This window comes from Phoenix dactylifera, unplaced genomic scaffold (genome assembly GCF_009389715.1).
Source record: "Phoenix dactylifera cultivar Barhee BC4 unplaced genomic scaffold, palm_55x_up_171113_PBpolish2nd_filt_p 000611F, whole genome shotgun sequence".
In the NCBI taxonomy this organism is placed as follows: domain Eukaryota; kingdom Viridiplantae; phylum Streptophyta; class Magnoliopsida; order Arecales; family Arecaceae; genus Phoenix; species Phoenix dactylifera.
Window position 1 is genome coordinate 153,852 of NW_024068007.1, and position 13,063 is coordinate 166,914.

The 13,063-nt window shown below is 37.5% G+C and overlaps 1 non-coding gene and 1 pseudogene across 1 annotated transcript; both read right to left on the reverse strand.

Annotated features, from left to right (window-relative positions):
* Positions 1 to 839: 839 nt before the first annotated feature.
* LOC113460947 lies at positions 840 to 11,893 on the reverse strand (annotated as a pseudogene).
* On the reverse strand, positions 5,358 to 5,438 carry TRNAL-AAG. Its single transcript has one exon. It is a non-coding gene; the product is annotated as a tRNA-Leu (tRNA).
* Positions 11,894 to 13,063: the final 1,170 nt, after the last annotated feature.

Here is a 13,063-nt window from a genome sequence, read left to right on the forward strand (position 1 = left end):
CGTGAATTCAGCAACATTGATATTTATAGAAAATTTGAAGTTTAATTGCTATCTGATACACTTAAATTTAAGTGCTTTGATTGGATTAAAAGCATCCTCGAACCCACCTAAGGAGATGGAAGAAAAAGCAAAAAATCTCCTCTTGAATAATTTGCACCTAGAACGGACAGGATGATGGAGGAACATCATCTTATCAAGATGGAATTATCCAAATCTCAAGCCGACACAAAGGAAGAAATGCCAATCCTTCACTGAATATCCAAATGCCATGCAAACATGTATAAGAGTCAGTTGATCAACCTACTTATAATTTAATTGGGAAAGTCTCTACAGTAAAAACCTCAGCTGGCAGGCTTTCGCCGACGCTTCTAAAGCGTCGGTAAGACAGGCTTTCGCGGACGCTTTAAAAGCGTCGGTAAGACAGGCTTTCGCCGATGTGTTTTTGCGTCGACAAAACGGACATACGCCGATACTTTGATAAGCGTCGGTAAATGCTTGGTTTTGCCGACGCTTTCTTTTAGCGTCTGCAAAAAGTTTTTCCACTCGCATACCGCCGACGCTTTTGCAACGCTTTCTCTAGCGTCGGCTGGAATTTTACCGACGCTAATAAGCGTCCGTAAAGGCTATAAAAAATGCTAGTAAAAGTTAATATTTCTGTAGTGATGGTCTAGGTGTACTAGAAGATACTGCAACATAAATTTGTAGAGGCTGACCATAGATAGATTGTCTTGCTTGTGATTAGATTTTAAATGAATTTTGGTTCTGGGTTGGTGTCTCCACTGGTTCGAGAAAAAACTAGAAGATAACATTAGTACATAACATGTAAGCAGAGAACTTGGAAGGCAAACTGGACTATAGGCAACTATAGTCCTTCGGTTGCATATTGATATGATTTATTTAACATAGGGCAAACAAAGCCAGATAGTGACTTTGGAATTTATTATAGTTGCATAACATAGGCTTCTAATTCGAGATCATCTCTCATCATGCATCGGACCAAGTAATCTGAGAGTCCCCAATCTTCGAATCAGGGATCCCGAGAGCCTTCCACACTGCCCTTGATGCATCCACTATATTGTTCGGACATGGCGGCTGGAAATCGTGCTGGGCGTCGCAACTTTTACAGAATCACACTCATCAACAACTTTAGCCAGAACAGAGTTACCATTTGCGTTGATCCTGATGTTTTTGCCGCATCGGCTACCCTGATTGTACCATCCAGTTGAGAGGGCCACAACCCTCTCATTGTCGCTGTGGTATTGACCGTCGCACTCCGAAGGTCCACCACCGTCCCCACCTTTTTTGAAGCTGTTGATGGTCATCCTTGCACTGGTGGCTCCGGTCACCGGCGGCGAGCAAAGGTACTGATCGTACTTCTGTCCAGCCTTACAACACTCGGAGTCGTTCTCGGTGTTGCAGTGGCCAGCCTTGCCTACAAGTTGGCCACTCGGACTGCATGCTTCTGCAAGGGAGGTGAAGGGAAAGCAGCTGCCAAGACCAGAACTTGCTAGCAGCAGTGCTAGAAGAAAAGATGGTATATAGCTCATCACCATCTCTCAACTAAAACGCACAATGGTCTACTATGGTTCTCCCACAATGAGAGAAGTGGATGATGTCCTCAAGGATGTGTGGTGGTTGCTTATATAGATAAAATGCCAGAAGACTAGTGGAACAACTCGAGGCCTAGTAACTTCTGAGTTTGCAGGTACTTACCTGCGTGAAAGAAAGCTATACGAGTAGAAGTCATGACGCGTCCGTGGGGATGGGTTGGAAGATTGCTGTGGTAGGACCTGCGCACGCCAAAAACGACCAAACCCAGGTCACTGTGGCTAAAAGGCAAGTCATCGCACCATTGACGTTGCCGTACGTTCTAATGCTTCTAGAAGCAAGTCTGAACCAGATTTTCTTCGTCGTGATTCTCCTTCTCGCGTTCCCCATCGGTACCTTCATGCGTGATTTCCGCATCCCAGCCTAAACAGACTGGCGCTGACTTCAAAGACTGGCTAGTGGCGAGGGGGAAAACTCGGATATTCACGCCACCAAGCTTGCATGGGCTAGACCTAGATACATACATAAGTGTGACATTAGTGTTGGACTAGTTAAAAAAATGTAGGTCGAAAAAAAAAAAATTAGAAATAGTGCTTGAGATACCATGGTTTTCAAGAACTTTCGCCACCCTCATGCTGTTTGAAGGAGATGGAAATGGATAGAGATGTAGTGTTGAGCTAGAATAGAAAAGTGAGATATTGGACTACGGTAAAGGTATAACATTGGACTATGGTAAGGATGTAGCGCCAAACTACTATAAATAATCTTAGTTACGTCTACTCCTAAAATAAAAGATTTAAAATAAAGATAAAGATAAAAGGTAGTTTGATTGGATTGATTGTCGAAGGGTCTTAATATAAAATACAATTCTAATATTTATACTAGTATATAGTAACTGCCCTCCAACACAATAGTTCCACTCTGGCGATTGCTTTTTCCCCTTCCAATCTCTACTCCTGATGGTTCTGATAACTGCTGTCAATCGTCTTGCTACTATGTACGTACACAAGCACAATCATTCTACAAATATCGGGTCGATAATTATGTCTTATCGGCTTTTAACTTATCCATAGGCTGTATTGGCTCCCTCTTCACTCATTCGGTCTCTAATATAATTCTCTATTCTTGGAAATTTAAGACTGGTGTGATTATGTTGGTTTTCTACCGGCCAACGGTCAAGACTCGATCTTTTGGCCAGCTTATTCACATCATAGCCAAATTCTATCTGTTCGGTTTGAATTTCTGTCCTCAGTATGATTTCACACCAGAATTCTATTCAATCTTAACAAAAGTCATATGATTCTTACCTGCCTGAATTCTATCAAAACATAATCGACATGGTGCTTATTCATGGTCACCAGCTAGATTATTGAGATGAGATGTAAATATTCACCAAAGTTGACCAAGGGAATATGAGTAATATAGCTTTAACAGATGATGCAACACCCAAGAGCATTATTTTGCACTGCAGAAAATAATATATGGCCCTGGACTGTTGCCATGTTATCCGATCACCGAGATGGATGGATATCAAATAGAGTGCAGTATACAGCATGCAAAATGCGCTGTATGGTATCCAACGTTTGGTCTATTTGATAGCCGTCTGTCTCTGTGATTAGATAATGTCACAGTCACTATGATTGCACCAATTTTTGTGGTGCAAATCATGCACCACTTTTTGTGGTGCAAATCATGCACCGTTGGAGCATCCGAACTCAATGGAGGTGGCCATTTTGGAAGTGGTGACAGTTTCCACACATAGTGATAAAGAGATGGCCGTCGGACTACACTCAAGGATGGCAATCAGACAGCATATGCTGGTATTTGCCTGAAGAAGGCTGCGGATCGGTGCCAGTGGCATCACGGCAAGTCCATGCCACCGTCCTGGAAAAACTTTTGTCCTGTTAATGTCAGCGACTTTGACTGGGACTCGCAAGCTCCTGTCCCAGCAACGCCATGGTCGCCTTAGTTTCCTGCCGTGGACGGCGTTGGGGTTCCCAAAGTCAAGGATCGGTGACAATTGTAGTAGACTATGTTCTCAAAAATAAGAAAGAAGAAGATATTAGGCCATGTTAATTGGTGCTTAATTTGTGAGGAACACAGAATATGTGTCGAGCCACAAGTAGATTTATCACACCCTTTGGTAATTACCAAAAAGGTAGATCAATTTGTTATGGATGATGAGCATGTGGCTTGATTTATCGTCGCTCTCATCATCATAAGATTCTAGTATATATATATATATATATATATATATATTGTTAGAGTTTTAATTAAAAAATAATAATTTTTTTCTTATTTTCTAAATTTTAGTTGTTTTAAATGCTTTAAAATATATTTTTTTGTTGTAGTTTTTTTCAAAAAAGTTGCGGCTTTTTGGAAGAAAATGTTGGTTTTCGAAAAAATACGATGTTTTCGAAAAATAATGTATCTTCAGAAACTATCGCGTCTCTTTAGTTATCCAGACAGAGCCTATAAATGGGCTTTGAGTTTAGCATCTTGAAAAACTCAATCCACTCTCTGCTCTCTTCTCTGTTTCCTTTGCATGATGAGAGAGATTGAGAGAGAAAATCTTTTTCTTCTTCTTTTTTGATTTTTTTTCCTATTCTTTTTTCACCATCTGAATGAATCGGTCAAGTCAAGCATCTCCAGCAATCGGACTTGTTAGAGAAAGATCGAGTTACGACGGGTTATTAAAAATTCGTACTTTTCTAATCCTTTATCCTTGGTTTATTCACAAACCTAATAGCACCAAGGTAAGCAAGAATAGATTTAAATCCAAGTCATGGTTGTCTGGATTTTTTTTTTGAAAAAAAAAGGGGCCAAATAGAATGGTAATTTGTCTCATGAACAACCGTGACAGATGGGGTTGACGGATGGTTGTCTGGATTCTTTTTTTCCTATTCTTTTTTCACCATCTGAATGAATCGGTCAAGTCAAGCATCTCCAGCAATCGGACTTGTTAGAGAAAGATCGAGTTACGACGGGTTATTAAAAATTCGTACTTTTCTAATCCTTTATCCTTGGTTTATTCACAAACCTAATAGCACCAAGGTAAGCAAGAATAGATTTAAATCCAAGTCATGGTTGTCTGGATTTTTTTTTTGAAAAAAAAAGGGGCCAAATAGAATGGTAATTTGTCTCATGAACAACCGTGACAGATGGGGTTGACGGATGGTTGTCTGGATTCTTTTCTTGGTGGTGCATATTTAAGGCTTCTTGAATAATTCTGCCCCAGGATCTAAATATAACATGGATGACATACATAAATTTAAAATATCCAATATGTATTTACTATGCCCCCAATACATAAATTTTAAATAACTAGCATGTATTCATTTAAAATACATCATACTTACATATATAGGGCCTAAGTTGTCGAGGATCCTTAAAATGCGCAACACTGCACCAAAAAAAAAAACATAAATCAACTTTGTCCTACAAAATCAATAATTAGATAATTTTTTCCGCAAAATTCATGAATTTTGCAGCATGATTGATAGTAGACTTTGTTTGACTATTGACTAAGTAATTTTTGAGTAATCTGCCACCATCATCCTATGGGATTCAAAGGATTATTTAACATTCTCATAGGGAAATATAATAAAACAATTAAATTTGAGCAACCAATGGTCTAAAGGGGTATTAAACCTATCCATTAAGGAAAATAATTTAATAATTTTGAGTAATTTATTTTTCCTGTCCAAGAGAAATAAAATAATTGTTTTGAGCAAAATTAAATAAAAAAATTAAACAATTTTGCGTAATTTTTACATAAAATGGATTAAATAAAACATTAGGATATTATATGTTGAGAGTGGGATTTGAACCCACGCCCTTTCGGACCAGAACCTTAATCTGGCGCCTTAGACCAACTCGGCCATCTCAACGTTTGCGGACATGGTAACGTTTACACGTATTATGTTAGACCTTTAATTATCTATTTCCTCCTCAAGCCAACTATAAAGTTTCCAGGTACAAGCTCTACCTAGATATGTTATAGGCCATTTATGTTAGGAAAATGCTACCAATCTTTGTTTGATTATATTGTTAGCTTTATATATTGATGTGGTACTAGTGATGTAAGGGTATAGTTTGGATCAGGCTCAACTTGAACCCATCTTGCTCGAACTATTTATTGGGTAGGGTTGGGCTGAAGTTTTACAAATTTAGGTTGGGCTTGGATCAAGAAATTCCAAATTGATCTCAAGTAAGGTTGGATAAAGATTGACTTTGAACTCGATCCTAACCCAGCCCTTACCCAACTTGATCTAACCCAGCTAACTAAATAACTTATATAGATAAAATACTTATCTATCTTTAGTCTTATCACATCATGTTAGTTTATCATCAAAATTGATAAATGGTTGTGGCCTCGATCCACCAAAAATACTCCAAAATGCCCCAAATTTTTCTCTATCCTAAAAAATTTATTTTTTTTCTGAAGGAATCTTAAAAATTTTATTTAATCCAATATAATTTAATTAACATGGTACAACTTAATATGACCAACTCAGCTTGATGTAACTTACCGAAGTTGTAGCCTTATAGTGAGGTACATCATCATCGAACTACAAGTGTTAATATAATCCGGTGATTCAAAAAGATCACCAGATTCAATGTGGAACACTTTAGCTACTATGGTAGGACAAGATAAATTCGGAGCAAGAACTACCACATCAAAAAGTCAAATCATATATCAAACTTTCGGAGGCCATAACTTGATTATAGGATTCTCGATTGATATAATCTTTTTTTTAAAATTGGATAACTTTTTGAGATCTACAATGAAACACCCCATCCTAAAGAAGGAGGCACATCTAGTAATCATGACTAAATTTCATCATTGGATTCTGAAATAGGATGGTCAAACCAATCTTTTTTTAAAAAAAATTAATCGAGCATATATTTCAATCCAGAAAGAATTAGGTCAAGCGATAGAAGACAAACTTTATGTAGAATGTTAGCTTTTTGATGTTTATTTTTATTAGTCATATCTATTTTAGAAAAATTAGGCCCTGTTTGGGGGAGCTGTTAGTAGTAGAGCTTTTAGAAGTAGAACTGTTTGAAGCAGAGCGTTTATAAAAAGCTGTTTGCTGTTTGGTAACTACATTTCTAAAGTATTGTGGCACTTTAACATATGTTTGGTAAACAAACTAAGAAAGTACTTTTATGTGACAAAATGACCATAAAGGATATTACTAGTATTATATAACAGAGCATAAAAAGATATAATATGTATTAATACATAAATATATGATATAGTATAATATTAATGTAATATAATATAATATTATTATAATATAGTAATATAACATTATGTATTATAGAATAATAATTTAATATAATATTAAATTATTTAAATAACATATCAATGTATTATGATATAATGTAATATAATATTATATTTATAGTATAATGCAATAATAAATATATAAAATATTATAATTATTAGTGTAAATTAATTTTTTATCCTTCTAATGACCATTTACCTCGCTAACAAATAGAGAGAAAGGAAGAAGAAGATTGAGAGGGAAAGGGAGAAAAGAAAAGGCAGGATAAGGGTTTTGGAGAAAAAAGTGTGATTTAAATGGAGGTATTTTGATCCCAAAAACAGCTTCCCGACAAAGCTGAAAACAACATTTTCGGAAAGCTCCAAATTGGAGCTTCTCCCCAAAAGCTGTTTCAGCTTTCTAAAATTTAACCAAACACTATTTTTTATCTAAAAGTACTTTTGGAGGGCCAGAAAGTACTTTTTGGCCCTCCGAAAGCGCCCCCAAATAGAGCCTTAGTCCTATTCGAAGTAGAAGAGAAATCCAACCTGAATTATGCAAAGCCAGGTCTCACTATTATAAATATAGGCTATGCATCTTAGTTTATTAACCAATAATGAAAGAAAGAGAGATCCAAACTGTACTTTTGTTAATTTCTCTTTTTTATTTTTTTGTGATATTTCAGTGATCAGGTTGAGAAAATTCTTCCTTCTTTCCGATTAGATCATCTGCACACCTATGCCAACTTGAACCCACAAGCTTATGGGCCAAATGTGGGTCCAATATAAACCTATGCAAGTTTTTGCATCCAAACTTTGGTTTACTATAAGTTCATTTGACATGAACTCAACCAATTAATTGAGCATATGTCATTTTCGGATATAGATTTAATTTTTATGAACCCAATCCAACCTATTACAAGACCTAATTTGGAACTAATATTTTCACCTCCTATTACTTTTATCTTTATATTTGTAATATTATTGTAAAAAAATAGTTATACTTTTAGGGCTATGTAATTAATTAATGGTTATACTAAAGAGATTGGGCTTTCCAAATAACAGTACCTTAATTAAATCTTAGAGTTCGTTATGATCTGTCCAAACTATTTGGACCTAGATATTATCCTTACCTAGTCTAACCTAGAGACCACCCTTAGACCCTAACTCGATCCAATTCTTTCATAGGTAGGATTTAAGTTAATTGTATATTTGCACCCAACGTTGGATCCAACTCTGGTTGAGATGTACTTGAATTCAAGAATCAATGTAAATCACTCGAAAATGCTTTAAGTCAAATCAGTTATATTGGATACATTTGCTAAGTTTGGATCCTTTTGCGGTGCATGTTTTGTACCATAGACAATACATCCCTCAGTTGTCATCCCATTGCAGAGATGAATGACTATCAAATATGGTGTGTCATGCAAAAGATTATAGGGTTTTTGACAGACCACAGCCTTCACGACAGAATAATGTGGTGGCAATCAAGAGCTATATGGCCTTTTGTGGTGCAAAATTGCATTGCTAAGGAATCCTAACTTTGTCTTTGCTAACTGTTCCAGCTTAAAGGGAGATCCTCTATGGTGCATCTTTTGTACTGTAAAGGGTTCTACATGCATTGATTGCTACCATGTCACCCATCTACAAAATAGAGAGTTCTTGGACAATCTCTCAATCAAGCACATTTGGCTAACTATCCACATATTTGGCATCCTGACTTGATGAAGTCAACCACCAAAATGAGTGTGAGCCTTCTATTTCTAAGATGGATGACATGGCAATCCATGCATGCACAGCTCTCTGTGGTGTAAAAAATGCACGGTAGTGGATCCAAACTCATGTTGGCTTTTATCTAGCGAACCGGTATATGTTCTATGAAGGAATTTTCTCTTAGAACCATCATTCTGAGCCGGTTGAGTTGGCTCAAAATATGATTTCTCTACCTTATGTCCTCTACCTCTTCTTTGCCATTGTTTTCTTCTGCCCTTTCCTCTTCTTCCATGGAAGCGGAGAGTCATTCCATTCTTGAGTCTAATCGATGTCATATAGTACAATATCATCATGTGTCTTCTCTCCTATGCCCTGGCTCTAAAACTCATCTAAAAGACGACTCTATTGTCGTTGGCCTCAATGTACTTTGTGCGTTAATAGCCATGGTCAAATGGTGTCGTTGGCCTCATCACATACTTAACAATGGTGTTAGATCTGTAGGTCACAATAGACGTCTATCTTCTTGTTAGGGTTGTGCATGGAGAGGGCGAGTTCGAGAATCCTTTGAGAGGAGTGGTAGGGGGGTAGAGAGGTTGAAAACAAAGGTGAGGTGGAGGAGATGACAAAGGCATAGGGAGGCCATGGCAGAGGTGATAAGAGTGGCAAAGGTGAGGAGGTGAAGCACCGTCTGATCTAGACTGGTTGGGTAGCAAGACTAGTTGCCAATCCACAGAACAGGGATGGATGGGGGAGAAACAAGCATGGAGAACAAGAGTTGGAGGAGCTGAAACTGTGTTCCGACCTAGTTCAACTATCGAGAGAGAAGAAATCATAGAGGATCCAAACTCGAGGCACCCCTGCTATGTATCTTAAACGGAAGGCAAGGAGAGAAAAGAAAAGCAATTTCTAATTGAAGGTGACAAGTCTATTTGTTTTTTTGCCAGAGTTGCAAACTTGCAAGCTTATTTACCTTCTCTCCCTTCTGAAAAAGAAGCAACATATTTGTTATTGCGTATTGGCTTTTCATTTTCATTCGCTTACAAAAAAATCATCTAGTTTTTTTAGAAAGAATGAAGATATATACCATTCAATCACAAGATTTAGTAAGGCCGAAATAACACAAGATACATGCCGCTCAGTCTCGCTGCTTCAACTGTGAAACAAATAGGATCCAAACTAACAGGGAGATGCAGTGCTTCAAGATTATAGACACGCTGATTATGAAGTTCGAAATTGCTACAATGCTTCTTTATAAATTTTTTTATCAAAAATAGAGATTAATCCTGGCCATTGATTGTTAGACCCGGATCGGCCATGAGAGCAGGAAGGAGACCGAGTTGGCCAAGTTGGACTTGTAGAGCGAATGGTCGAGGGAGAGTGCTCATGGAACTCATAGATAAGGAGGTGGTCGATGCTGGAGATGTAGTATCCAAGGATGCGGGTGAGGTGGGTGCGGCCGAGGCGGCCGAGGGTCTCCTTCTCGGCAAGGAACATGCGGAAGCCATGGAAGGTCTTGCAGAGAAAAGCTGCCGTCGGGGATGATGCCGTCAGCAGCGAAGCCCTTCGTAGCAGCGGCGAGCTCTTTGAGGGAGATGCGGTCGAGGGAGGACTCGGAGGCATCCCCGTCGGTGATGGTGGTGAGCTCTTTGAGGGAGATGTGGTCGAGGGAGGGGTCGAAGTAGGTGCTCTCGTCGGCAGCGACGGAGGCAGACAGGGGAGAGTGAAGGGAGAGGGACGGCGCACATGGAGCCAAGGATCGGAGGCGGGATTTGGGGGTGCAGGGCAGAGGAGGAGGAGGATGAGGAAGAAGAAGAGGGAGATGACGAAGAAGGCGGCTGATTGAGGGAGGGGTCGAACGAGGTGCTCTCGTCGGCGGAGATGGAATCGGACGGGACCTGGCGAGGAGGGAGGGGTGGCACAGGCGGAGCCAAGGATCGGAGGCTGGACTTGGGGGCACAGGGGGCAGAAGAGAAGGATGAAGGCCAAGAGGGAAACTTGGAAGGAGGTGGCCAATAATGACCCCTGAAAGCTACGCAAAGTTTATTTATATTCTATTAAACTATATTATTTATTTATAACTATAATAAATAAATAAAAATTTATATTATAAAAAAGAATATATATATATATATATATATAAAGATATAAGATTATATAAACGAATATAAAATAAAGATATATAAAATATTATAATGTTTATTTATATAACATATATATATATATATTATGATATAACTTGTAAGTTATTTTATTATAAATTTATAAATATAAATAAAAAGAACAATATATAATATATATAGTATAAAAATATAAAAATATATATAAGCATTTTTAAAAAAATGATCAAAAAATTAATTTAAATAATGATTCGAAATGGATATTCCAATAATAAAATACCCTACTTCTTTTATTTAGTACGAAAGATTTATTCTCCCAAGCCGGGCCAGGCCCGTATTTATATAGATAAAAATTATCCATGCAATTCTTGAACATTAACTAGTAAATTTTGTCTAAATTACGGTATTACCATCTATACTTAGACTCGCAATTTGTTATAGCCGGTTATCTTTAAACAAATAATCAGATCGTTTGTAATCAATCAAATGATAAATAATATTTTTGAAAGTACCTTAGAAAATTTTGAGCAAGCTATCATGATAACTTGGTTCAAGTAAATAATTTTATAAAGTCTCGTGCCAGCTCAAGAATTAATCGGGTCTAAGGTCTAATTCTGATAAAGACTATAAATGAAGAAATTATATCTTAGATCATATGCATCATACATCGGTACACCATATCAATCATATATGCTCGTCTATATAGGCTTCATCCATGAAGTATTCATCTTGGTAACTGCTATATAAAAATTAGCATATGATTGGCATGGTGCACGACCACACACGATGTAAATATAATTTTTCGGCAGCAGCCAGCTGAGCTCATTGCCTTCCGCGGTATTTAGTAAAAGCCATGGAGCAAATCATATGTTAGTACTCTGACAAACAGGGGGTTGCCCATTAAAATTAAACAGGAAAAAGAGCCACATTAAACCGAGTTGGATTCCAACTCATGGACTACGAAAATTTAATCAGGTCCCGATTGAGATCTCAACAGTATCAGACTTGGATTATATACCTTCTCTCCTAGTCGTGGGAGTCGACACCACGGCAGTGGAAGGCCCGGCAGGGGCGACCTGAGAACACACGGGCACCGTCCGATTGCAGCAATCGAGGGACGAGATTGCGATGAAGGACCCGAGCTCATGTGGTCGCAGGTCGTTCCTGTTGGAACTTCCCCCCAATCTCGTTATCCTCCCTTGCCTTTCTTTCATTTCGCTTTGGATGAATTGGTGTATTACTTGCTTCTATTTATACACTCCAATTCTATTGGGTCCTTTGTACTTTCAGGTCTCCACTTGTACTGAAAGAAAACCGCTAAATAAGAGGGAGTACAGCTTATAGTACCGGTCATTGTTAGCCACTGTACTACTTCTACTACCACCTCTTTGCATGTCAAATAAGAAGGCTATTTTTATTTTGCCATTCACCTCCAGATTGAGAATTTGATGGTGCAGATTGGCTGTGAAAGCAATATCTTACTGGTCCAGATCTATCCACAAGATTCTGTGGCTGTGATTAAGATGCTAGGAGAGAACATGTAGTTGTAGGACTCCCGGTTGACTGTGTTTGATGTTCTCAAAATATAAACTAGCCGTAAATGGTACAACCTACTTTTAGGAATTAAAGAAAAAATACTTACTCTAGGATTGGATTTCTTGCCAACTATGTTTCCGGAGCCCAATAAAAACAAGAAAAATGTTTCGTACCTTGCCTATTATAACTTATCTGATAAAATAAGAAAGTTTCAATAAATTTCGATGAGCTAAATATGATTAGAAAGAGGAGCAACATTTTGAGAGCCAAATTTTACCTTGGTCTGTTTTATGGTATATTTGATTGTGGAATAATTTTAGAAAGAGATAAATGGAATTTATTTACATATTGTTGAAGAGCTAGTACTTATTCCAGGAGATAGAAGGTTTTATTTGTTTGAGGAATGAGTGCATAGGATACCATTCTAAGGATCGTTTGTTTGGACGTAATCTAGCATGGAAAATGAGTTTTATATCAGATTATTATTTTTAGCATGGAAAAAAAAAATGAAATAAATGATAGGTCTTAACATTTATTTTACTGAGAGAGAGAGAGTAAAATAAATATCATTAAAGAGGCAGTATTTTTTTCTACGCTAAATTATGGAGTGAAGGTAGTCTGAATTTATCATTGTTTGATTGAAATGCCCCCATTTTTTATTGAAACTCACAAATGCCCTTTTTTTTTTAATTTAGCCAATCATACTAAGTTCCAACTCAACAAAAAACATAAGCTGAACATTTTAGATAAATCTCTTTTATTAGACAGACCAAGTACTCATATAAATATAGTTCAATATTTGAAATGACCCGACAACCTTCATTTAAGTGGGCCATAAATGCCTAATAAATGGGATGAACAAAAAAAATCATTACTT